This window comes from Podarcis vaucheri, assembly GCF_965113315.1.
Source record: "Podarcis vaucheri genome assembly, chromosome: 12".
Lineage (NCBI taxonomy): Eukaryota > Metazoa > Chordata > Lepidosauria > Squamata > Lacertidae > Podarcis > Podarcis vaucheri.
The window spans coordinates 12,423,912-12,450,296 of NC_138750.1; the positions used below are offsets into that span (position 1 = coordinate 12,423,912).

General features: G+C 44.3%; 1 long non-coding RNA gene across 1 annotated transcript; it reads right to left on the reverse strand.

The window, feature by feature from the left end:
* Positions 1–16,392: 16,392 nt before the first annotated feature.
* Positions 16,393–19,670, reverse strand: LOC309515284. The gene is made up of 2 exons (XR_014212395.1): positions 19,260–19,670; positions 16,393–17,160 (listed from the first exon to the last, which is right to left on the reverse strand). It is a non-coding gene; the product is annotated as an uncharacterized lncRNA (long non-coding RNA).
* Positions 19,671–26,385: the final 6,715 nt, after the last annotated feature.

Sequence of the window (26,385 nt, forward strand, 5' to 3'; positions counted from 1 at the left end):
CAATCACTGAAAATAGACCCTAATAGAGCATCTGGCGCCATTCAAATTACAGCCATAAAGAGTCGTCTCTGTATACAGCCTGGCCATTCCGTCAGCTTGTTTGACAACAATTTGTTGAACTGAGTGGCCTTGGAAGCTCACTTGCCATTCACAAAAGAGTTCCCCAACTCATTCTCATGACTTTTTACAGCTCTGATTATCATGTTAAGAAAAGCACACATTTAAACCTCATGGGAAGCAAAGCATAGTGGGGGAGCGATTTGTGAGAGGGAAAAAGTGCAGTGGGTGGGGAAAGGGTTAAGTGTTTACACTCTCCCTCCTGCCCATCTCTCCACTCCCCCTGAAAAGCCACTTTCCCACCTTTAAAGGACTATCAATGCATACATTTGCATATCATGAATCTCATTTGAGCCCAAGCTTCCTTCCTATTCCAAAGGAGCTAGAGAGATGTTTTGATAACCCCGTGAACTGAGAAAGTGTCAGAAATATCTTTGGTATTTTGTAAGAAAGAAAGAAGGAACGAAAGAAAAGTTTATAATCCCTCACAGATCAGTGGTGCTAATACTGATTTCACAATCGAAGTTGAATGCTGGCCTTCAGGAGGTTCTGTCATCCTTTCCTGCCAAAGAGAAAGCAATGGGGAATGATTCATATCTGCAGCATTCATGATTGTGTGAATGCGCTCAATAGGTAAGACTTTCTCTTGGATACATTCAGGTCTATCCCAGATGTTGGCTTAGCAATGGAGATAATCAGTACAAAGTTACAGGATAAGGCTATACTTGTTCACACAGAGTTCAGGAGCATTTAATTCCACGAGACTTACGCCCAGGTAAATGTGTGCAGGATTTCAGCCTTAGACAGGCTTTGGCCACACTGAAATCAATAAAACTTAAGGCTGCAATTCTATGCATGTCTACTCAGAAGTAAGCCTCTTAGTTCAAAGTGGCTGCTCCCAGGGAAGTGTATTTACTCTCTAGAATGGTCCAACATGTTTTGTTGATGGTTGTTTAGTCGTGTCCGACTCTTTGTGACCCTATGGACCAGAGCACGCCAGGCACTCCTGTCTTCCACTGCCTCCCGCAGTTTGGTCAAACTCAAGTTGGTAGTTTCAAGAACACTGTCCAGCCATCTCGTCCTCTGTCGTCCCCTTCTCCTTGTGCCCTCCATCTTTCCCAACATCAGGGTCTTTTCCAGGGAATCTTCTCTTCTCATGAGGTGGCCAAAGTATTGGAGCCTCAGCTTCAGGATCTGTCTTTCCAGTGAGCACTCAGGGCTGATTTCCTTAGGAATGGAGAGGTTTGATCTTCTTGCAGTCCATGGGACTCTCAATTTCACTGATTTCAGAAGGGCTAAAGCATATCTATCTGACACTCTGTTCACACCTCATCGTCCCATACTTTGCAACCCACCATGAGCTGCAGAGTGAATGTTTGTATCACAGAGCCTCAGCAGTAGGGCAGGTTGTAAGAGTCACAGCTAATGAAAGACAGAGCCATTTGATTCTTGCTTTTCCCCCATCTTCCTGTTGAGTTCTACAAGGGCAGAATGTAGACCAGGAAGGAGAGAGCTGACAGCCACAGCTCATCCCTGGGCTGATTGTCAGTAAGGATGCAAGCAGGTGGAGACCAGCCTGAAGTTGGCAGGCAGACCAACATTTCTGCTTCTCAATTTGTATTGTATTGTTTTATGTACTGTGGCTTGCTGTTGTTTTATTGATTATAGTTTAGAAATTTATTGTAACTGTTGAGTGGATCTCTGTTTAATTTTTATATGTTGATATTATTATTTTGTACTATATTCTAATAATTGTTGATTGTTACTTTTTGATGTAGGTTGCCTATTTTAAAGTTTTGTTTTATTATCACATTTTTGTATTGCATTAGATAAGTTGTACATTTTTTGTTTCTTCAGCTTGTAAACCGCCTTGAGTATTGTAAGATAGAAAGATGGAATATGAATAAAAAAATGATGATGATGATGGACTAACCTCATAAAGGCACCTTGTGTGACTTAGAACCCTGATTGTGTGGGGTTCTAAATCCCACAAAGGAGATGTAGCTCCCTGCTTCAGACAGGCGCTCTCTAACTCATAGAGGGCTGTAAAGAATGGAAGGGGTGCATGATCCCTCTCCCTTATAAGATAGACTTCACATGAGCAAAGCCAATGCACAATGGCTTTGGTCTGAACCCAATTCAATAGACATGAGAACCAAGCACTAATATGCAGTGCTTTTTTTCCCAGGGGATACTCAAGGGCACGCAGTACTGGCACCTCTTTTTTGTTGCTGTTAAAAAGTGTGGCACTGACTAACAATTTCATAGTGAGTACTGGCACCTATTTTTCTAGAAAAAGGTAAAGGTAAAGGGATCCCTGACCATTACGTCCAGTTGTGACCGACTCTGGGGTTGCGGCGCTCATCTCGCTTTATTGGCTGAGGGAGCCAGCGTACAGCTTCCGGGTCATGTGGCCAGCATGACTAAGCCGCTTCTGGCAAACCAGAGCAGCGCACAGAAACACCGTTTACCTTCCCGCCAGAGCGGTACCTATTTATCTACTTGCACTTTGGCGTGCTTTCGAACTGCTAGGTTGGCAGGAGCAGGGACCGAGCAACGGAACCTCATCCCATCACGGGGATTCGAACTGCCAACCTTCTGATCGGCACACCCTATGCTCTGTGGTTTAACCCACAGCGCCACCCACATCCCTTTCTAGAAAAAAGGCACTGCTAATGTGGAAAATGGTGGCTCTTGCCCACAACCTCCTTGTGGGCTTCGCAGACACATCCGCCAGAAGAAGAATGTTGGACTACATGGACCTTTCCTCTGATCAAGCAAGTCCCTTGTTCTGTGCTTATCCTGAAATGCCTTTCCTCCCCATTGTGTTTCCATTATATTCAGTTGATTTTACGTATGATATCTTGGCAGGCAAACATATACACCAGATTGTTTGTGCGCACCTTGGGAGGATTACATTAGGTGCAGAGAAGCATCAGATGGAAAACATTTTTTAAAAAAAACAGGAAAAAAAGACTCCAGCCCACATACCTTAGTCAGATTTGCAGCTCTTTGCATGGGGCACATCTGTGCTTTGTTTTGCAGTGCACAGGTGGGGTGGATGACTGAAGAGAGGCACGTTGCAAACCTGGCCCTCTCCCAAGGAACGACGCCATTTATGGTGTACGTTCCAATCAGCTTTATTTCCCTCGCTTCTCATTTCTCCTGTTTGCATGTTCCTAAGATGTAGATTGAAGCTGACTTGGGGGGAAATCATGAGTCCTCTCCGCACCACACATTTTTTCCCCTAAACCCCTCTCCCCCGATTTCTCTGCTTGATGTGCTATTTAAACAAAAGGGGTACATACATCATGCAAAGAAGCAAAGGAGCCAGGTGTGCCCACAGGCAGCTTGCAAAGACAAAACAACACATTTAAGAGGCTTTGATTCACTCTCACATCTCCTTGCTTTATTCGACAGGCTGACATGATACAGCTGAGCCACCTACATGTGCGTTTGTAGAGCAAATGACAGGTTTGCTCGGTTTCTGTGCAACGTGAATCCTCCCAGTTCTGCACAGAGAAAGTTACTGCAGCTGTCTCAAGTGTTTCATTATAGTGGTCAGGCAATGCACCGTTCAGGGTCCCTTGTCCTCATTTTATCTTTTTTCTTACGTGGCCCAGAAGGTTAATGCTGTCAACGAGCTTAACGAGACACTGCCAGTTCAGAGTCGAGATTTCCGTTTGCACTATTATTGTGCAGAAAAGCTGCACGTCCCTATTTTTCTTGTCTACTCTTTTTAAGGGTCTGCTTCTCCTTCCAGAAAATGTTGGACATTTGGCATTACAGATTCCATAGATAAGAACCTCAATGTAATGGGTATGAGTTACTCGTGCGTAAACTGCCGCCTTTCTGGGGCTTAATTGCCTGGGTCAAACCGTTCTGACTGCACAGATCATCGTAGCGTGGCTGTCTCAGTCGCTGGCAGAATCTGTCGGTAGGCATTTCTTAAACCTTTTCCAGCATAAAAGCTGTCTGACTCCCAGTTGCCTCCTCCTCTCACTGCACGGGAGTCTTCTGCGCAGGGAGGGCGTGGGTAGTGGAGGGCCTGTGCTCTCCTCACTGAACTCCAGAGAAGAATCCCGGAGCCCTTCCTCCGCTTCCCCCATTTGCCCCCCTTTATCCCTGGTGTTGCGCTGATTTCCTTCCTCCTCTACTGAGCTGCTTCTCTTCCTGGTGCTGGGTCCTTCCCCCGCAGAATCTGGGAGCCTCTCCTTCGCCTCTCGCTCTGATGTCAGTTCCCTGACACTCAACAATGAGCTGGCAATTCAGCCTGGAAATATCATGATAATGTGCATTCACCCAGCATCCCACACTATTTGTCAATCCAAAGTACGTTTTGCTAGAATGGTTCTAATCCATTTTGTGCCAAGAAGGCACTTCTCAGATTTGCTTGCTGTACGCATGCGTACCCAGACTCCACTTTCTCAGGTCACCTCCTATTGGCGTTACAAGTGCTCTTAACTGAACTTACCAATTTGCTCCCATACCGTATTGAGATTCTTAATTTTGCGCACATGGAAGCTGCTGGAGGAACAAAACTGACTCTTGCATCGAAATAAAATTCTTCAGTCCAAAAATATGGTTCAAAAAGCTTTACTTACTGAACTTCAGACAAATAAAGTTACATTCACTTAAAGGTAAAGGTAAACCTGATAGTTAACTCCAGTTGCGGACGACTCTGGGGTTGCGGCGATCATCTCACTTTATAGGCTGAGGGAACCAGCGTTTGTCCGCAGACAGTTTTTCTGAGTCATATGGCCAGCATGACTAAGCCACTTCTGGCTAACTAGAGCAGTGCACGGAAACACAGTTTACCTTCCGGAGTGATACCTATTTATCTTGCACTTTGACGTGCTTTCAAACTGCTAGGTTGGCAGGAGCTGGGACAGAGCAACGGGAGCTCACCCCATCACAGGGATTCGAACCTCCGACCTTCCGATCAGCAAGCCCTAGGCTCTGTGGTTTAACCCACAGCGCCACCCGTCTCCCCTACATTCACTTACCTGCATAATTATTGCACTGCTCCCAGTATCATACTGCATAATAACTTTGATTACAAATAACTTGCATTCAGGGCAAAATCAGGACTCCGTCTCTTCTACCTTATAGCCTCTTTTAGCTTCAGGCTGTACTGCTGGAGACATGCAGGTAGCCCCAGCCTCAATCCCTAGCATCTCCAGGCAGGGCTGGGAATAGCCCCTGCCTGAAGCCCTGGAGAGCCACTGCCAGTCAGTTTAGACAATGGTGAGATAGCTGGGCCAATGGTCTGATGCAGTATTAGGCAACTTCCTAATAAAAAAATAATCAAGGTACACATGCTTCCCTTAAGCAACTCGGAACACCCTATCTTTGGAATGGAATCAAAAGGAACATTGCCTCTAGTGTAATAGCAATACATTGGTACCTTGGTTCTCAAACGCCTTGGTACTCAAACAACTTGGAACCCAAACACTGCAAAGTAAGTGTTCCAGTTTGCGAACTTTTTCGGAAGCCGAACGTGCTCCGTTTTGAGTAGTACACTTCCGTTTTGAGTGCCACACTTCTGTTTTGAATGTGACGCTGAGATCTGTCTGTTTTTGCTATTTATTTTGCATTTTTGTTTTTGCGGCTCTTTTCGTTTTGTTTTTGTGACTGTGTGGAACCCAGTTCAGCTACTGATTGATTGTGTGACTGCAGCACATTGTTTATTGCTTTCATTTTATGGATCAATGATCTCATTAGATAGTAAAATTCATGTTAAATTGTTGTCTTTGGGGTTTTTTAAAATGTCTGGAATGGATTACCATAATCCATTTTGCATTACTTTCTATGGGAAAGCAGACCTTGGTTTGGGAATGCTTTGGTTTTGGAACGGACTTCCAGAACGGATTAAGTTTGAGAACCAAGGTAGCATTGTACATAACATTCATAGGGGGACATCTGGCTTGCTAGCAGTACATGTGAAAATGATCTAGGTGCCTAGGTGGACCATAAGCTTAACAGGATTCAACAGTGTGATGCAGCAGCAAAAAAAGCTAATGCTATTCTAGGCTGCATCAACAGAAGTCTAGTGTCCAGGTCAAGGGAAATAACAGTACACTCTATTCTGCTTTGGTCAGACCACACCTGGAATACTGTGTCCAATTCTGGGCACCATAATTTAAGATGTTGACAAGCTGGAACGTGTGCAGAGGAGGGCAACCAAGAAGATCAAGGGTCTGGAAAGCAAGCTTTATGAGGAATGGTTGAAGGAGATGGGTATGTTTAGCCTGGAAAAAAGGACACTGAGAAGAGATGAAAGCCAGCTTCAAATATCTGAAGGGCTGACACATAGAAATGGAGCAAGCTTGTTTTCTCCTGCTCTGGACAGTACGACTCGAAACAAAGGCTTCAAGTTACAACAAAGGAGATTCCAACTAAACATCAGGAAGAACTTTCCAACAGGGGAATGGTCTTCCTTGGGAGGTTGTGGACTCTCCTTCCTTGGAGGTTTTTAAGCAAATGTTGGATGGTCATCTCATGGGTGCTTCCATTGAGATTCCTGCCTTGAGGGGATTTGGACTAGATGTCTCTTGGGGTCCCTCCCAACTCTACGATTCTATGATTCTACTTTCAAGAATTTCAGTTATATCTGGGGTAGCCAAATACCTGCTCATCACATGGTGTGGACCAGAATTCCCATCAGCCTCAGCCAGCATGGCCAACGGTCACGGTGATGGGACTTGTAGTCCAACAACGTCTGGAGGGCAAGTGGGCATTATTGCTCTCCTATTGCAGATGGAAATCTGAGACTGAGAGAGGGGAGGGATTAGGGAGGGAGAGAGGGAGACAGGCTTACCTGAGACCAATACACTGAGTTCACTGTAGAGGGGGAAATCGCCACAGGAACATCTTTATCCGTAGCTCAGTCTCTTAGCCATTACGATGGATCGGCATCCTTTCCTTCCACTTTCCTAGTACAAAGACTGCCTTGGATCTCACAGTGGCCCATCGAGAAACATTCAATTACAGCCAAGGTGCAAACTGCCATGTCAGGGAGAAGGGTTTGTGTCCAGAAGGGATTTTCTCACTAACAAAAATGAAAGCTTCAATATTTCACTTCAGGGAGCAGCGGGGGTCACAGCAGCATATCCTCTTTTTAGCCGCTTCACTAGGCAGGGACATTATTAGGGTTGCTGAGGTGGAAGGGCCAAGAAACCAGAGACCTAAAAGCATGACTCTATGTCCCTAAAAATGAAGACACTTAAAGCAGTGCAGGCAGGGAGCAGATGGTTTAAATCTCAGAAGAGGGAAAAGGTGATTTAAAAGCAAAGAGTGCTGATGGATCTAGAAGAAGCCTTGCTACTTCTGCCAGCCTGCCTGCCAAACTTCTCGCCGGATCCTGTTCAGTCCATTACAGGCTGATTATTTTGCCAGGGACAGAGAAATAGCATCTGGAAGTGACCAGCTGGTCTTTCTTGATACCTCACTCCTTTTGGTTACATGGTTCAGTTGTTTGCCTACTGCTTCCATCTCTGTCTCTGACGGCTTTCTCAGGAACACACAAAACACTTCTGTCAGAAACTGTTCAAACCCTTGCTTTCATTAGCTCTCATTAATGGGCTATAAATATCTGTCTGTCTCGCACGTCCCCGAATGAACGCTACCTCCGTATTTGTCTCATCTCAGAATTAAAGCATTATCCTGCAACGGTTTGGCACATACAAGAAGAAATCCAACGGATGATGAAGCGTGTTGCAGATTCTGCACGTCCCCATCCTCGCTAAGAGATGCTCCTCACTAATTCATAATGTGGCTCAAAAAACAGAGGTGGGTTCAGAGCAGAGCGACCAGTTCTGCCACACTGGGCACCAAGCCTAGGGGGCGCCACAGGCCGTCATGGCTATGATGCCGTGGATTGAGCAGAGCGGAAAGCGAGAGGAATGGGGTGCCAAATTTTGACCTCGCACAAGGCACATCTGAAATTTGAAAGTCTGCCCCTGAATTATGGTGCTGGAGGAGACTCTTGAGAGTCCCATGGACCGCAAGAAGATCAAACCTCTCCATTCCTAAGGAAATCAGCCCTGAGTGCTCACTGGAAGGACAGATCCTGAAGCCGAGGCTCCAATACTTTGGCCACCTCATGAGAAGAGAAGACTCCCTGGAAAAGACCCTGATGTTGGGAAAGATGGAGGGCACAAGGAGAAGGGGACAGCAGAGGACAAGATGTTTGGACAGTGTTCTTGAAGCTACAAACATGAGTTTGACCAAACTGCAGGAGGCAGTGGAAGACAGGAGTGCCTGGAGTCCTCTGGTCCATGGGGTCACGAAGAGTCAGACACGACTAAATGACTAAACAACAACAAGGAGAGATGGGACAGTTGTTGAGATCTCCAAACTTCTGGAGATGAACTCGAGATCCCTTTCCTGGTCAGTCATTGCCAGCTCAGACCCCATCCATGAAGTTGTGGTAGGAATGCCCCAATACGCCTCACTTTACACTTGCTTCCACTGAACACATTCACCATTTAATTGCCCATTCACTAATTAGGATAGATCTTTTTGGAGCTGTTCACAATGCCCCTTTGTTTTTACCAATCTGAACAATTTGTCCACCTCACGCCTTTAACTCAGTGATGTTAATTCTTGTCACCTCGTTTTATTAAGTGTTTTATCGTTGCTTGGAGGCTGCATTCCTAAACACCCTTCGGTAGAAATTAACCCGAAAAGAAATCAATAGGATTTATTTCTGTGGAGAAGATTGATATGCAGGTGTGTTAATCTCCCCATCCAGGGGACAGCTAGGGAGAGTTACAGCATTTGTTAGATTTTATTGCTTTTAATGGGCTATTGAAAGCATGTTTTAGCGTGTTACCATCTACCTGGAAACAAGTAGACAAAAGATGGACTGAAGGAAGAATTGAAGGGAGGGAATTTGAGTTCTCAGTAGAACATTTATCTTGTAAAATTATAAAACAATACAAGCATATAATAAGAGCAATTTATACTGTAATTGGGACACGGGTGGCGCTGTGGGCTAAACCACAGAGCCTAGGACTTGCCGATCAGAAGGTCGGCGGTTCGAATCCCCGTGACGGGGTGACCTCCCGTTGCTCGGTCCCTGCTCCTGCCAACCTAGCAGTTCGAAAGCACACCAAAGTGCAAGTAGATAAATAGGTACCACTCCGGCGGGAAGGTAAACGGCGTTTCCGTGCACTGCTCTGGTTTGCCAGAAGCAGCTTAGTCATGCTGGCCACATGACCTGGAAGCTGTATGCTGGCTCCCTCAGCCAGTAAAGCGAGATGAGCGCCGCAACCCCAGAGTCGGTCACGACTGGACCTAATGGTCAGGGGTCCCTTTACCTTTACTATACTCTAATTGCGCAGATGGGGAACTGATTCTGCTAGTGAGTTCCTGGTTAAATCATAGAATAGTAGAGTTGGAAGAGACCCTGAGGATCAACTAGTCCAACCCCTGCAATTTAGGAATCTCAACTAAAGCATCCATGACAGATGGCTATCCAACCTCTGCTTGAAAACTTCCAAGGAAGCAGCGTCTACCACCTTCTGAGGGAGTCTATTCCACTATCAAACAGCTTACACTGTCAGAAAATTATTTCCTGATGTTTAGTCGCAATCCTTTTCTACGTGCTCACAGACAGAAGCCTTGAGATTACATCTGCAAGCTCCTTTAGTAACGTTAGGTTCAGCTCACCAGGCCCTGAAGATCTGAATTCATTTAAAGTAGCTACATGGACCCTTACAACTTCTTTTCCTATCTTGGGCTACAGCTCCCTCCTTGCATCGTTTATTCTGTTATCACCAGTTTGGGCACTGCTTTCCTTTTGGTGAAGGCAAGAGGCAAAGTAGGTGTTCAGTGGTTCTGCCTGCTTTCTGTCACCCAGTAACATTTCTCGGTCGTCTCCATGCAGAGGACCTACTACTTGCTTATTCTTTCTCTAGCTTCAGACATAACCAAATAAATCGTTTCTATTATTTTTGACCTATCTTGCATGCCTATATTCATTCTGAGCTCTGGCCTACCAGACCTTCTCCTTACAAGTCTTGGCTACTCGTGTATACTCTTCCTTCATCATTTCCCCTTTTTTCCATACTTACCTTTCTTCAGTCTCAACTCATCTGTAAGCTCCTTATTCAGCCACACCAGTTTCTTTACATGTCTCCCACTTTTCTTTCTTGTTGTAATTGTCTGTATTGGTGCCTTCAATACATAGCTGTCAAGCGTCCCTTATTTGGTGGGACAGTCCCTTGTCCCAGGGCCATGTCCCGCTGCTGTCCCTTATTGATGATGTCCCTTAAATAAGCTACTGAAGGTAATGGGGCCCTTTCTATGTCCAGCTGTCCTTTGTCAACAACAAATTGTTGCTGTTTTTTGTGTTGAATATATGCTATATGGTAATTTATGGACCTAATAGGTATCTAAAGCCATTTGCACGCAACAAAATATGTATTTTATCAAAGTAATTGTTGATCCCTTATTTTGGCTGCTGATCCCTTATTTTCAAGGCTGCTGCTCCCTTATTTTCAAATCTGTAAGTTGACAGCTATGCTTCAATATTTTACCTTTAAGTAACTCCGATCCATCTTGGACTTCCTTCTCTAAGTATTTTTGACCACAGGATCATTACTGGCAGAATTTGAAATCCATCAGATATTGGGATAGCTGAAGTCTCACATGACTACTCTCTCTCTCCTTTTTGAATGTTTGGTAATCTGATCTAGGAAGGCATCATCCAAGTCTTCATTCTGGCTTGGAGGTCTATAGCAGACACCCGCAGTAAAGTCACTATTGTTTCCCTCTTGCACCATTTTTACCAATATACTGTCATTCTGGATCTCCTCACAAGTGCACACATCCTTTCCACTCCCTTCCTCTTTAGTCTATTCCTTTCAAATAGGTTATACCCCTCAGTTTCTACATTCCAGCCATAAATCCCATCCAAAGACAACACTCCATGTACTATCAGCTTCTTTTCACAAGCAGGTTGCATGTAGTGGAAGCGAGCAGTTAATTCAGTTCACTCATCGCAGACAGTCACGGGTCATCTTGGCTGATGTTCTGAATCATTTGCCGTAATCAGTCTGCATGAAGCGCAAACAGGTGAACTGCGGGACTCAGTTGGAGCATTGGTTCCATGAATATCAAAAGAGGTGAACTGAGCATTGACCCTTTGCCATTCATAGAGTGCACTAGATTCTCAACGCAATTCAGTTTCAAGAATAGATGAATGACTCATTTTAAAATTAGGAACTTCACACCTACTCCTTTTTTATACTTCAAGGTTCACTGAAAATACCTCCAGTGCAGTCACACAGCGTACATTGGCATTTCCAGAGTTTTCTTTTCTTTTCTTTTCCACATTGATAAAGACAATAGCAATAATTTTGTTCCCATTTTCCTACAAGTACAATACTCTGTGGATAAAAAGAGAAATAATTCTGATCCCATACGTAAGTGTTTTTGGTGAGCTTGGAGGTAGGTTTGGTATCTACCCATTTATCCATGAGAAGAAGTTTTCTTAAGGAGAAATCACATGCAGTCACATTCTCAGCCTATTTTTTTTCTAGCTATTTTACTCTGTTCCTCCCACCCACCTCAACTAGATTATCCATGTCGCTTTCCTCTCTGCACATACCTCTGGTGAATGAAGGAGGAAGTGGTGATTGCAATTTTGGTATATGCCCACCCACAATGTCATTGGGCACAGACCTCCCACCCTTTGCTGGGACTGCCTGCATCTGTTTTCACTCTACAGCAGAATGCAGAATCCATCTGCAATGAGGTTTTATCTTCAGAATGAAACCAATTTCTCAAGGAGTGCTTTTGAGGGGCAAAAGATCCAGATTGTGTGTGGACTGTAGGAACTCAGCCTACCTTGCTTCTAGACTAAAATGTCCTGTTTCAAGTGCCAATCTAGCTAGCTTCACCTGCACATGGAAGGGGGCACCATTTTGCCTTTTGCTTGAGGCCAGCAGCATGTCTTGGAGCACCCTAGATGTCACCTGCAGATCACAGATCAACTATCTGCCAAAATGGTTCAGCATTTCATCCAGCAGTTAAGTGAGAAAGTCCAGTGATTAAAAGGAAAGGGTTCTGAAGGTGCCAATGTTCATTTTATGGCTTTCAGTGTTTATTCTTAGCCACTTATGTTTGCAATACTCTTTATCAACCTTGGAAACAACACTTTTCTCTTGACAGATTTTGTCCTTTTCCATTTGGCCGGCAACGTATCTTCTCCAAGATGGCATAAGCCTGCGCTGTTTGATTTTGTTTGGATCTTTGTTTATGTGCTGGCACACCAGGAATGTCATCCAAACTGCATAAACATCTGGGATTGTGGAGTGCAGACCAGTTAATTGCTTTATATAGACCCACCAGAGCCAGAATAAACACACAGACAAGGAGGGCGATGTCTTTAGGTTATGCGCTTTTGGCAAAGAAGTTTCTTTCCATGTTCTGGCTAGAGAACGATGATTTGGAAAGCAGAGGAAAATGTGGTATACGTATTAGGATAGCATATTTGAAATCAATTCATTTCGGAAATAAGCAAATATCACTCCCCTAATAAAAGAACTTTGCCCATCCATAAATTAAATACTTTGGCCCAGTTCATGAAACCGAACCATTACCTTCCTTGATGTATCTGCTTAGTTCACACAATGATTTGTTTGTCATTAATTAAACCAAAGTAAGTAGAGGTTTTGCATACTGTCAGGGGTTCAGAGACAGAGGCACAGGTGAGGGAGGAGACGGAGAGCGACGAGGAAGAATCCCAGGACAGTGAGGAAGAGGATGACAATGACTCGAGATCTTCCATGAGTCTCTCAAGTGAATCGGAGGATTCTCAGGAGGGGGCGCCCCTAGTCAGGACAAGGGGGGTCACAGGGGGGACCTGCCAGGAGCAGGGAAGCAGCAGGGAAACCCCGAGCGGGAGTGGGAGATCGGGGCCGGCTTCCCAGCAGGAACGAAGGGAAGAGAGGGGGGTTCCCAGTGTGACACACGGAGCGGAGCAGGAAAGAGACAGGGGAAGGAGATCTGGGGAGAACGTCCTGCCGGAAGAGGCGGAGAGTAGTACAGGGAGTAGTGTAAGTGTCAAAAGGAAGGTCAGGGGTAGCGAGCGCGCGCCAAGTTCAAATGTGGAGGCGCGTGGAAATGGAGAAAGCCCGGAGGAGGAGCCCAGCCCCAAAGCACGAAGGAGGGGGGAACAGGCATCTCAGGAATCCGTTTCAGGAGAGAGCAGGCGGGAAGGAACCCAGGGGGGCAGAAAGACCCTGCGGAAAAGGAAAGACAGGAAGCGGTGGTCTAGCACAAGCCTCTTAAGTTGGTGCAGGGGCGGGACTGATTCAGAGGGGACTTCAAATGTCTGACGTTACAGACTAGGGGCTGCGCGCCTCGGTTGTGGAACCAATAATGAACTGCAATAAACATCCTTGTATATAAGAAGAGCTCGGCGTTGGTCTTTGGTGAGCTGAGACCTGAGGCAGCCTCTGACACATACTTTCAGTAATTAGGCAAAAACATTGCCAATTTCCAGATTCAGGCCTGGCTTTCACTTTAATTGCAGTTTAATAGTTTAGTCGTATGGAAGTATGTTCCCGTAATGAAATCAGCAGCCCTGGTCAAACAGGGAGGGTGGAGAACGACAGCTTCTCAGTCAAGCTAAGAGAAATCACATGCAAAATTCCTCACCCCAGAAGCCTGATTTTGTACATGCACAAACCCAAGCTGGATTGGAAAGACTGAGAAGTGATATGTCTGCCTTCTCCCATTAATTTAAATTACCCATGTGTTTCATTATGCAAAAGTCGTTATGTTATCATATTGGAGTTACTGAAACTCGTAGACTGCCAGGGCTGCTTGCCTGGAGACAAGCAGATGTTTGGGCTAGCACTCAAGTTGGCAGTGCAGAAGCAACTCAATCCATGGAGCTAGTCCAAAGTCAATAGCTTGATAAGGTCCTCTGGGACCTTTCTAACTCATTGTGTCACCTGATCCCTGCTGAGCTAGTAGCTGTAAGGGTGGTACTGCAGTGCTGGAGAGATCAGGCTCCCGTTTTCCTCTCCCCATCAGTTGCTATGGTGGTTCAGGGAGTAGAATGTCTGAGCCCTGCAGCCAGTGTCCCTGGTTCAAGACACCTGATGCCAAAGATACACATGCTCATATGTGGAGTGCATGGTTTGGGCATAGACCTCTATGTTGGTTGGTGTTGCCTCAGTGACTGTGCAGCAGCTATTGAAATCCAGTTGCTCAGAAGACCAACATGAAAACCTGTCCGTGCAGGAGCTGCGCATGAGCCTTCACAGATGATTTTAATGAAAATATACACCAGTTCACTTCTCAGTGAACTGAGGCTTTGGACAAAAGCATATTTAGCATTTCATTGCTCTGAGACTTAGCAGTGGCACCAATGTGCTTCTTAAATATTAGTGTTTTTGTAGTGTATGGGCTTTCATTTTTATATCTCTTCATTTTTGTTAGAAATTAGAACGTGCTTCCAATGAGAAAGGGATGGGGGAAGCTGTGGAAGTCCAGATGTCGCTTACCACTGATCATGATGCTTGGGGCTGATAAGAATTAGGGTTCAGCCACATCTGAAGCTGCAGAATCCCTCACTCAGTCATTCTGAGATCTCTTGGACCCAAATTAGGTTAAAAGTATGACAATTATAGCCCCCAAAGTCTTACACAGGGGTGCCAACTTGAATAAAACACCGAGGGGACCCAGGTAAGCCTCACCCTGAATAATCGATCACATGACATGGTGCACACACCATTTGAATAGCAATGCACATCAGCTTGGGGGCAGGGCCCGGCCGCCTCAAATATTTTATTCAGGGGCCGAAGGAGTTGACTCCTGTGGTCTTACAGTAGGAAGCAGGTGGCGTTGTTGTCTAAACCACTGAGCCTCTTGAACTTGCCAATCAGAAGGTCGGCAGTTCGAACCCGCGCAATGGGGTGAGCTCCCGCTGCTCTGTCCCAGCTTCTGCCAACCTAGCAGTTCAAAAGCACACCAGTGTGAGTAGATAAATGGGTTCCACTGTGGTGGGAAGGTAAACAGCATTTCTGTGCACTCTAGCTTCCATTCCAGTGTTCTGTTGCGCCAGAAGCTGGCCACATGACCTGGAAAGCGTTCCACAGGGCAGGGGCCACTACCGAAAAGGCCTTCTGCCTGATTCCTTGTAGCTTCACTTTTCACAGTGAGGGAACTACCAGAAGGCCCTCAGAGCTGGACCTCAGTGTCTGGGCTGGATGATAAAAGTGGAGACACTCCTTCAGGTATACAGGGCCAAGGCCATTTAGGGCTTTAAATGACAGCAACACTTTGAATTGTGCTTGGAAATGTACTAGGAGCCAGTATAGATTCTTTAGGGCCAGTGTTATGTGGCCTTGGCAGCTGCTCCCAGTCAGCAGTCTAGCTGCCTAGACTGTGGTGGCCTTAGAGAGCTGCTTCTAGGTGAAGTGGACAATAATGGGCTAGATGAAGAAGAAGAAATCTACCATAAGGACCCCTCCAGACTGGTGGAGGGTTTTTGCAGGTGTATTCTGCTGAAGATAATTAATACAACAATAGCATATTAGCAGTGGATTTATACCAGACCATCCGCCCATCATTCCACTTTATTAGTTGTTTTGCGATACCTCACCAATACAGTGGTACCTCGGGTTACAGACGCTTCAGGTTACAGACTCCGCTAACCCAGAAATAGTACATTGGGTTAAGAACCTTGCTTCAGGATGGGAACAGAAATTGCGCAGCGGTGGTGTGGCAGCAGCAGAAGGCCCCATTAGCTAAAGTGGTGCTTCAGGTTAAGCACAATTTCAGGTTAAGAACAGACCTCCAGAACGTATTTACCGAGGTACCACTGTACTTCGCATTGCCATAGGAAGGGACACTCTTGCACTATAGCACAACAAAAGCCAAACTTTCGACTGGACTATGCAGCAAACTTTCCTAGGGAAAAGCAAGCCATCTGCAGGAAAGAACGAAGTGGGGGCTTTTCTCCACACAGCATCCAAGATTCATTTCCTACCTGATGAATTGAGAGGATCAGGCTGCATGGATTCAATCCGAGGAGAGAACTGGGTGGGTGACCTCATTTCATTGCTTTCACCAAACTGTGTCTTTGCTGTTCTATAAAATAGCACAAATGTAAACGAGGTGTGAACTGCTTTCACATCTCATTTAGGTAACAGATGAGGCATGAAATGCATTTCACAAGCACAAGTACTAGACCGGTACCGCTCAAGCTTATGGCAATGAAGAGCTGCTTTATCCCCTTACAGTTCTGGATTCACTCTGAAAGTGGTTACTAAGTGTGGGGCAGGGGTGAGGGGAAGGATTATCAAGCAAGGGCATGTTTGCTATTTTTATTTGCTCTCCCGAAATATCCCGAGGAGTTGACATTCTCAGTTGCATAGATGGATGCAGTTATCTGTCTCACAGAAAAACCCCACTACATCCAGATGGTGCAAAATAATAATAAAAACGACAGTTTTAGCAGGCAAGCTGGAATTTCAGATCATTTGAAGAACTTTTGCTTCTTCTTGTATTTAAAGACCCCAAATATTGTCTTCTAGCGCATCATATACACTGATGCTGTGATAGATAGAGACAGATAACTTGGATCGAGGGGTTGCTCACCAGTACCTTGCATGGCATCTGAAAAAAAGAGCTCCGTAAACATCCTCACAAAAACTCAAGAAAATAAAAATGCTGTTTGCTCTTCCTACGCTGCTCATGTTTGCACTAGAACCTTCTGGAACATTCAAGAACTTTCAGTTTGTTTCTGGAAAGAATGAACACTCTCACACAGACCCCAGCAGGATCAGCCACTCCTACATTGAACAGGCCCCTATTCCACTGGATGCCAGGATTAGACATCCACTCTCCCTTCCATCTTGAACAGAGGACAGGTGCAATAACCTCCTCTCTGTGAGAAAGTGCTGTGGCGGCTGGTGTAGATATCTTTTCTTCTATTGAAGCATGTTGTGGTCCTCTCTTTTTCTGCTTTTATCCAACTCTTTCAACTCTTCCTCATAGGATGCCTTCCTCCAGATATCAACCAGTGCTAATGTATAACGTAGATTTTTGGGGAATGCTTGAAAACCTCACACAGGTTCACTAAAAATAAAAGGAAATATCAATTAGGCACAGTATCATATGGCTATTTCTAAAGTCTCAAGGTGTTGTTTCCCCCCCCCCTTTAATATTTCCCAAGTGGATGCAATAACTTCCACCTTCAACAGAGGAGCCATCTGGGGAAATGTTAACACTTAAGAATGGAATCCAACTGATCTTTGCAGAATTGCAAATACAGATCACTGGCTGTTTACTCAGGAGTGCTGTTAGCTAGAAGGCCTCTTAGCTCCAGTTGTCAAAGAGGATTCATTACACTGGCAACTCACACAAAAATCACAAGGAGGAAGTAAATGTGACTGGGCAAGGTTCTCAATGTTACTTATGTAACTGCCTCTTGGGGCTAATTAGAACTGCTTTTGTAGTATGCAAGCTATACATTCCTTGAGATGCTTTCAAAAACAGTGTGTGATCTTCTCAGTGAGGTCCTGGGTTTTGTGCTGATTCTGCAACTCAGCTAAGCATCCCAAAGAATGTAACAATCTCTCTGATTAAAGTTCAATGGAAAAGTGGAGGAACGAAATGGAATAATGGCCAGTGGCTTGTTAAATTGCTGTGGGATTTCTTCATCTTCCTAACTTGGTTAAAGGTTCATTGTTGTGTCCTGTTGTACAATCATGAGCTCTCTCATTTTGCAAAACTTTTTTCAATTAATTTGCTGATACTATTTTTCCCCCCCTTCATGAAATGACTTCCACAAGCTAGGTTGTTGCAGTAAGTACTCTTGCGCATGCATATTGATAAATAGAACTGAGGGGGGAAATTGTGCTGGTTTAGTATTGATATTTTAAATTGTTTAATTGTTAGTCTTTCCTATGCCAAAAGCTTGGGACACTTTTTTCTAGGCTCAAGAACTACAAATTACTAAGAGATCTACAAGCAGATCCCAATCTATGTTCTGTCCTATCCTGGGCTAAAAGGTATGATCTCTTAGATATTGCAGATCACCCACTCACTTGAGAGGAAGCCCCACTGAACTCAGCTGGAGTAGACATGTATACACTAGACATGCTCTAGGATTGAGGTGGAAATGGTCCAACTCTGAGGTCTGCCCACATTCTGGGCTGGGTCCCATGGATGTCAAAAGCAGACAGTTCTCTACTCACAATCCCCTAATTCTTAGCTTTCATTTTTTATTAAAAAACAAAACAAACCCCAGTATGTTTCTAGCATTTGAAGAACCTGAAATATGAGTAAAAATGTAGGGGCACTATCTTTCTCAGGCAGGCCACAAACCAGGTAGCAACACAAGCTGTTACATGCTGCAACACACAAGCTTTCCACAGTCAACCATTTCTCTTCCCAATCCCCCTCTAGTATTTCCCAGCCCATTGAGAAAGAATAAATGCAAATAGTTTTAAAAGTTAAAAAAAGGAATGTTTGTTGTAGAAAGTGAATCATGCTGTCCACAGTTGTACACTCTCTCTCTCTGTGTTAACAAATACTATTTCTTTAAATAAAAAACAACAACCCAAGCTGCTCAAACTAACAACCACTCACTTCTTGTGCGTGCCCACAAAGAGCTCGCTTTGAGCTGTTTGGAGGTGTGGTCTTGAAGGAAACAGCTCTGAGCATGCTCAGAACAGCTCCTGGGTCTATCCTAAAGGAAGACCAGTTAATGTCAGATACATGAGCTGAACTGAGAAAATGAGAACACAGGGGACTGAAAATGGCACAACCAATGTAAATAGCCAGTGGCTCTGGCACGATAAAAATGTTTTGTTTTGGGGGGTTTTGTTTGTTTGTTTGTTGTTGTTGTTGTTTTGCTGCCTGGAGGCAGATGTGTGGGACCTCCTTGCCACAGCAATATTTTCAGCTTGATGTTGACTGAGTGGCGCAGAAAGCTTATTGGCCAGAGACTGACAGAAAAATATCCAAGACTCTGCATATTGAAATGCATTATGGGTAGATGGGTGGGGCAGGAAAGAGTGTGGATGGGGTTTCTGAGAGAAACTTTTAAAAAATAATGCTGGGCATTTCACTTGGTAGGGCTGAGCCTAGGGATAACCTAATGGGGAGGAAGCATGCAGAGTGATCCACGTTTTGCCCTGTTTCCATGAGTCAATGGGAGGGAAATTACTTACTAGTGTAGATTCCAGCTGCTCACGAGGCACGTCCACGCAACACGGAAGATTAGGGGTTGACACTGGTGTGCTCCTTTCCTGTGATGCTCTCCTAAGCCATCTGGTACTCTGTTTTCAGCTGTTCCATCACTAGTCCTTCACCATCATTCTCGGGGGTTATGGTGGTTGACATCTTATTCCACCCTCATAGCTCCCTGGGCCTATCTCAGGGATACGATTGCACCCAAAACCTTCTTTTTTTAAGTTTTAGCAGTCTACTTTGCAACTTCAGATACCGCCAGTAGAAACGGCACTGAAAATTTCCTCACAGAACCATCTCAGATGAAACTAGTGCAAAATGTTCCTGCATAAACACCAACCAAAACAGAGGAACTCTCATTCTTTTAATATCAGGCCATAATAGAACAGATGCACTGCCCTGCTCCACTAAACAGCACACCAGCATACAATAATCTGCAGAAGGTCTGACAATTTATTCTATAACAACATAGCACTAAATGCAGAAGTGGAAACTCGGTTTAAAATTATCTGAGCCAGTAAAAGGGAATTGAATAAAAGCCTCTGATTTTATCTTCATACAATTACTGTACTGCTGTTGCTGTTATTAGCTAGCCATGATGATTATTAATCTCCATGTGCACCTACACCTGGAAATAAAAAGGCAAGACATTTAACAATAGGTGAGCAAACTGGATCCATAAATGTATTAAATGTAAAAGAAATTTGCAAAGGATCTCCTTGTCAGGAGCTCGTCCTACACTCGAGTAGGACCCTGGCAGAGACACATGCCCAACTGGCATGTTCCCTCCATCCTGGACGATCATTCGGGAGCTTCAAAAGCTTTCATCTGCCCACACATCACAGCGACCAATGCCAACAGACATCGGCACACTTAGGGATCAGCAGAGTGTTCGCAGTTTGCATGACAGATCTCAGCAACTCAGCATTTTGGCTAATCTACTTTATTTACATATAAACACACAGAGAGCACTGCAACATGGCTCCCTCTCTCTCTAGCATCAGACAGCAAAGGGAAAAAGATCAAAGGACAATAGTCCCACTTCATGGAACACAGTAACGCAAACATCCTGTCTCCATCACTTCCCACTCTGTGGAGCCAAAACATATACTGTCATGCGATAAACAACAATCCCATGACTGCAATCATGGAGCAGGAATTCTAACACTCCTATGGCTTAAGCCTGAAGGTTCCTACGACTCACCAGTAACTAAATGTGGCTGAGAATTCCCTGACCCTTTTTTTTTTAGTGTTAAGGGAAGTCATCCATGAGTAACAACCTCACAAATTCTTGGTGAATAGGATGGTAGAAGGTGTAGGAGCTGGAGGAGTGGGTAAATGAAGCAAGGTTAGAGTGAAGGCAAAAAACAGGAAACAGACAAAGGTTCCAGTTCCAATCCCTGCCATGGCATCTCCTGGTAGGACTGGGAGGGGGGATGGAGGAGAAATTCGATTCAGTGTGTGTGTAAGGCAGAACCCATGAAACTGGCACTTTCTGAAACAATATGCAAACACAGCTATCCTTTGAAATGCACACTTTTTGCAGTGCTGTTCTCCAACCCATCTTTACAAAAATGTATAGATTAGAGGCAAATGTGCATAGAAATAAAGATCTTAGTGAAAATAATATACAGCAATGTATTATATTAAGGAAATTGCTTGCAAAAAAATATGCACCTTTGTCAAAACTGCATATAAAAATGTGTTTATAGTGGTACCTTGGTTTAAGAACAACTTAGTTAATGAACAACTTGGATTAAGAACACTGGAAACCCGGAAGTGGGTGTTTTGGTTTGTGAACTTTGCCTTGGAAGCAGAACATGTTTCGCTTCCTGTCGAGTGTAAATTGAGTCCCCCGCTGCTATGAGAAAGCATGCCTTGGTTTAAGAACGCTTTGTTTAAGAACGGACTTCCGGAACGGATTAAGTTCGTAAACCAAGGTACCACTGTATTAGGAGACATTTGCACTAAAATGCTGGCAAATTTTTATGAGGGTTTTTTTTAAAGAAAAAAAAGAAAATAGCAAATGGCTGCAAAATGTGGAGAACTGAATTTAAGGCTGGGGGAATGGGAAACTGAGAAACTAAGAGAAGTTATGTTGACAGATCCTTCAATCCCTAACTGGCAGAGCCTGAAACCTTGGAGAGCTACTGCCAGTATAGACTGCCAAACCATTTGAACCTTTGGACACAGATGGACTGTCTTAGCCTCACACTGCAACAGCTACCAGAGAACAACAATCATTAACTCAGCAAGAACTCAATTATACTTAGCAATCAATTACACTTAACAAGCACATAGCTAAACTTCAGAACTCAGTGCTCCAAGAGGCATTGGTGGCCACCAGCTTCATACTAGCTGCTGGGGATTTCAGGTGGGAGTGCTGCAGTGCTCAGCTCCTACTTATGAACTTTCTGTAGACATCTAGTTGGCTTCGGTGAGAACACGGTGTTGGAATAGGTGGACCTTTGGTTCTTCTTATGTTTTTAATTGACTTCAGTGTGAGAGAGCTCACCCAAAGATCTGTATGAACTTACAAAGTCCAGAAACTTAGACTATGTGTTATACTTTGGAACACAGAGGATAATTTAATTTAATGCACTAATTTAATTTCATTATCCTCACCACGGTAGAGTTCTTGATTCTTACCTTTAACAAGAAAACGGAATGGCCAGTATGTAAACTTTAAAAATGCAAATAAAATAAAAAATCAGGAAAACATTGTGGAGCAGGTGGGGAAAGCTGACAAAAAAATGCAGACTGCAATCCTATACACACTCGCCTGGGAATAAGGCCTATTGAGCTCTATGGGATTCACTTTCGAGTAGACATATGCATAGCACTGTGCTGTCAAGCCAATGTTTCTTACTGCCTTATGTTTCTTACTAACTCATCCTTGCAGACAGCTTCAGCTTCACAGAGTGTCATTACTTCAGAGCTCTCAGTAAAGGACTGAATTCTCTAGCCCCTGTAAACAAGGGCAAAATGGGCACTTTCATGCGCTCGGTGCCATGAAATTTGCTTTTCTTTTATCTGCTCTGCCACAGGAGCTGACAACTGCTGGGAACTTGAGTACTGCAAGGAGTCAGGCTAATTATAGGGTGGCTATGCAGGTGAATACAATAAAATTTTATACATCTGAAGTCTTCTAAAAGACTGCCAGCTCGTCAAGCACAGTGTGAGAAATTTTGCTAATGGGGCTGTTTAGAGGCATCCCTCCCGTGATTGATGTTGCATTTCCTAGACTAGCTTTGATGCCTTTTCCGGCATCGGCCTCATGTGTCAGAGAACACCCCGCCTTAGAATGGCACAGGGTTTCCAGATGACAAAAAAACCCCAAAAATTGGCAGATCCAGTTTCCACAATGCAACCATTATTGTTATTATTTTACTGTGCCCACCTAAAACCACTGGGCTCTGCCCCTCCTGGTACCACCCATTCCCCAGACCTGCTCTAGACTCTACCCCCCTGACTGGACCAGGTACCAGGATGTTTTGGTGCAACGCTATGGTTGGAATGGTTCCTATTCGCCTCTCCATCCAATAACTCCAAATGGAAGCAAGGGGGAAGATGCAACGCAGCGAGAATCGTGTTTAGCGGAAAATAGAGGCCCCTGAAAAGTTTTACTGACAGCAAATAAGAATCCCAATAATCAACCCCCTGTATAGCAGTAAAAATTGGCTATAGAAATAATTCCCTCTATTGTCAACGGTGCCTCCTTTGTTCCCAATGTAAGTGACTTGACAAAGGATTTCCAAGGAGAGCACCAGCCAAATTGAAAGCTTGAAGGGTGAGGATTAGCTGAGCCGAGACATTAATGATGTGGCATGCATGGGGATGGAGCAAAGGGGCAACCATGTTGCATGGGCAACAAATGGGTATTTCAGATTTTGGAAAGCAAGTGGCACCTGCCTGCATGCCGTGATTCTGCAGAAGTACAGCCTAGCCACTGTGCACAAAATTCAGCTTCCATTTTAAAAGGAAATAAAGTTCTGTTAACTTTTGAATAATACTGTAGGTAGGGCAACTGTTTGGAAAAAAATAGATATTTGGGGAAATAATACTTTTAGAGGTTAAGACCTACAAAGACTACAGACAGGTGAATATATATATATATATATATATATATATATATATATATATATAATCTTAATTCAGTTCACTATATGTCAATTTGCATTTTTTGGGGGGGACCCTCCTCACATCAATTTGTCAGCATTTTAGTGTACATTTATCTTAGTACAACTTTCTGGATGCAATTTTGCCTACACATTTTTGCAAGCCATTCCTCCTAATATGGTGCTTCTTTCTCCTAAGATATGCACTTTTGGCAGGCTCTCCTGAATATACACACTTTTGTACCCTTTTTTTGTTCCAGAACCACATCACAAACTAGAGATGGGTGAATCTGTCAGTTTGGGTTCTCAAAGTTTCTCATTTTTCCAATCTTAAATTCAGTTCTCTACATTTCTGCAGCAATTTGTCAATTTTGATTTTTTTAAAAAAACAACTCATTTCAATGTAGATTTCGCCTTACACATTTTTGCAAGGAATTTTCCCTAATGTGATGCATGTTTGTATACAGGCATGTAAATGCATTTTTAGCTTAATATATGCAATGTTGCACATACCTCTGATTCTGCTGACATCCAGCTGCATTTCTTTTTAACATCTGGATCCTATACCAGTGCCCGGATTTGGTCTCTCAGTAAAGGTAAAGGATAAAGGGACCCCTGACCATTAGATCCAGTCGTGACCAACTCTGGGGTTGCGGTGCTCATCTCGCTTTATTGGCCAAGGGAGCTGGCGTACAGCTTCCGGGTCATGTGGCCAGCATGACTAAGCCGCTTCTGGCGAACCAGAGCAGTGCACGGAAACGCCGTTTACCTTCCCGCTGGAGCGGTACATATTTATCTACTTGCACTTTGGTGTGCTTTCGAACTGCTAGGTTGGCAGGAGCAGGGACCGAGCAACGGGAGCTCACCTCATCACGGGGATTCGAACCGCCAATCTTCTGATTGGCAAGCCCTAGGTTCTGTGGTTTAACCCACAGCACCACTCACATCCCTTGATCTCTCAATAGTTCCATGTAAATAGCATTGGCCAGATGTATTGCAGTGAATGAATCCTAACAAGACAGAGCCCGTACAGATGGATGGTTCTCAGGTCCAGGAATGGGGTTGTGTGCCAGCAATGAGTGGATTTGCAGGGAGTGGAGCTACCTGCCCCGGTACCTGGAGCGGCGCGGGGGCGGGGCTAGATGCGCACACGGCAAACATCCCTAGCCGCCTATCACCCACACGGAGAGTGTCAGGAGGGGCACTGCTAGCCGCCCACGGCAGCATAGTTCCTAGTGGTCCACCACCGGTGTGGCGAGTGTGAGGTGGGGTTGGGGTGGCCTGGCGATGTCACCCACCCTCACGGCTGACACCCAGTGTGGATTTGTACTCTCTCTGAAGGAATAGGTACAACATCATTTGGGAACACCCAGAGATTTGTCACTAAAGAGCCAGGAGACCTCAGTGGCTCAGACCACCTATTAATAATTTTATTTGGTACACCAAATATGACTGTTCCTGAACAGGGACAGCCTTCCCATGGCTGTCTGTACATTGCTAAGCTCATCGTTAGAGTATGGCAATATGCTGTATATTGCAGATGATTCAGAAATTGCACTACCAACCTTACTGTTGTACTACCAACCTGACTGTATGCTTGTGAAACATGGACCACTTATAAACGCCATCACCAACTCCTCAAAAGATTCCATCAACAGTGTCTCCGAAAATTTTTATACATCACTTGGGAAGACAGGCAAACTAATGCCAGTGTACTGGAAGAGGCAAAGATCACCAGTGTCTAAGCAATGATTCTTCAACATCAACTTCATTGGACTGGCCATGTTGTGCAGATGCCTGATTATCGTCTTCCAAAGCAACTACTCTATTCTGAACTTAAAAATGGAAAGCGTAATGCTGGTGGGTCAACAAAAGAGGTTTAAATACTCTCTCAAGGAAAATCTTTAAAAATTTAGTATAAACACTGACAACTGGGAAACACTGGCCTGTGAGTGCTCCAATTGGAGAACAGCCTTTACCAAAGGTGTCATGAAATTTGAAATGCTCAAACTCAGAATGAAAGGGAGAAACATGCTAAGAGGAAGGCACGCTTGGCAAACCCTCACCATGATCAACTCCCTCCCAGAAACCTATGTCCCCACTGTGGAAGGACGTGTGAATCCAGAATTGGCCTCCACAGTCATTTACGGACTCACTGTTAATATCGTGTTTATGAAAGATAATCTTACTCAGCTATGAGTGATCGCAGCAGCAGCAAGCAAAGAAGAAGAGGAAGAAGAAGAAGAGGAAGAAGAAGAAGAAGATTGCAGTTGATTCGGAAATTGCAGCTAATAGAATGTGTAGCTGCTAGGCTGCTTAGTGGAACCCCCAGATTTGAAAGTATTACACTCTAGTCGAAAGATCTGCATGGACTACCTGTTAGCCATGTTCAAGGTTTCGTTGTTGTCATTTAAAGTCCCAAACAGCTTGGTGCCAGAATACCTAGCAGACCAGCTCCCCTGGTGCAGACCAACCCACCCTTTATGATATTTCAAGGAGACCCTACTGGTCATTCCAAAACCAGTGTGCTGTCACTTGGTGACAATGTGAAACAGCCCCTTCTTGGTGACAGCACCTACCCTCTGAAATGCCCTTCCTCAGGTAATTTGTGAGGCAGAGACAGTAATGACCTTTAAATAGATCTTTAAAACCTTGTTTTGTTTTTGGACCCTGCTCAGTTTTATTTGCGATACTCAGCTGCATTTTGTTTCCATCTCATTTCTATTTAGCTTCTAGGAAATGTTATAGAATATTGTGTAGCTTTATTCTGTTTATGTAAACCGCTTTGACATTTTTATTACATTAAGCAGTATTAAAACTAGCCCTCCCATTAGAGGCTAAACCAATGGTTATAACTTTTCATAAATATGCTCCATATGTTATGTATGTGTGGCACATAAACAAGTTGTCAGGATCTCTGCAGTAAGTCATTTTGTCTGGCCACGTATTCTGAAAACTTTTCTTGTTGGGAATGCCAGAAATTATCACA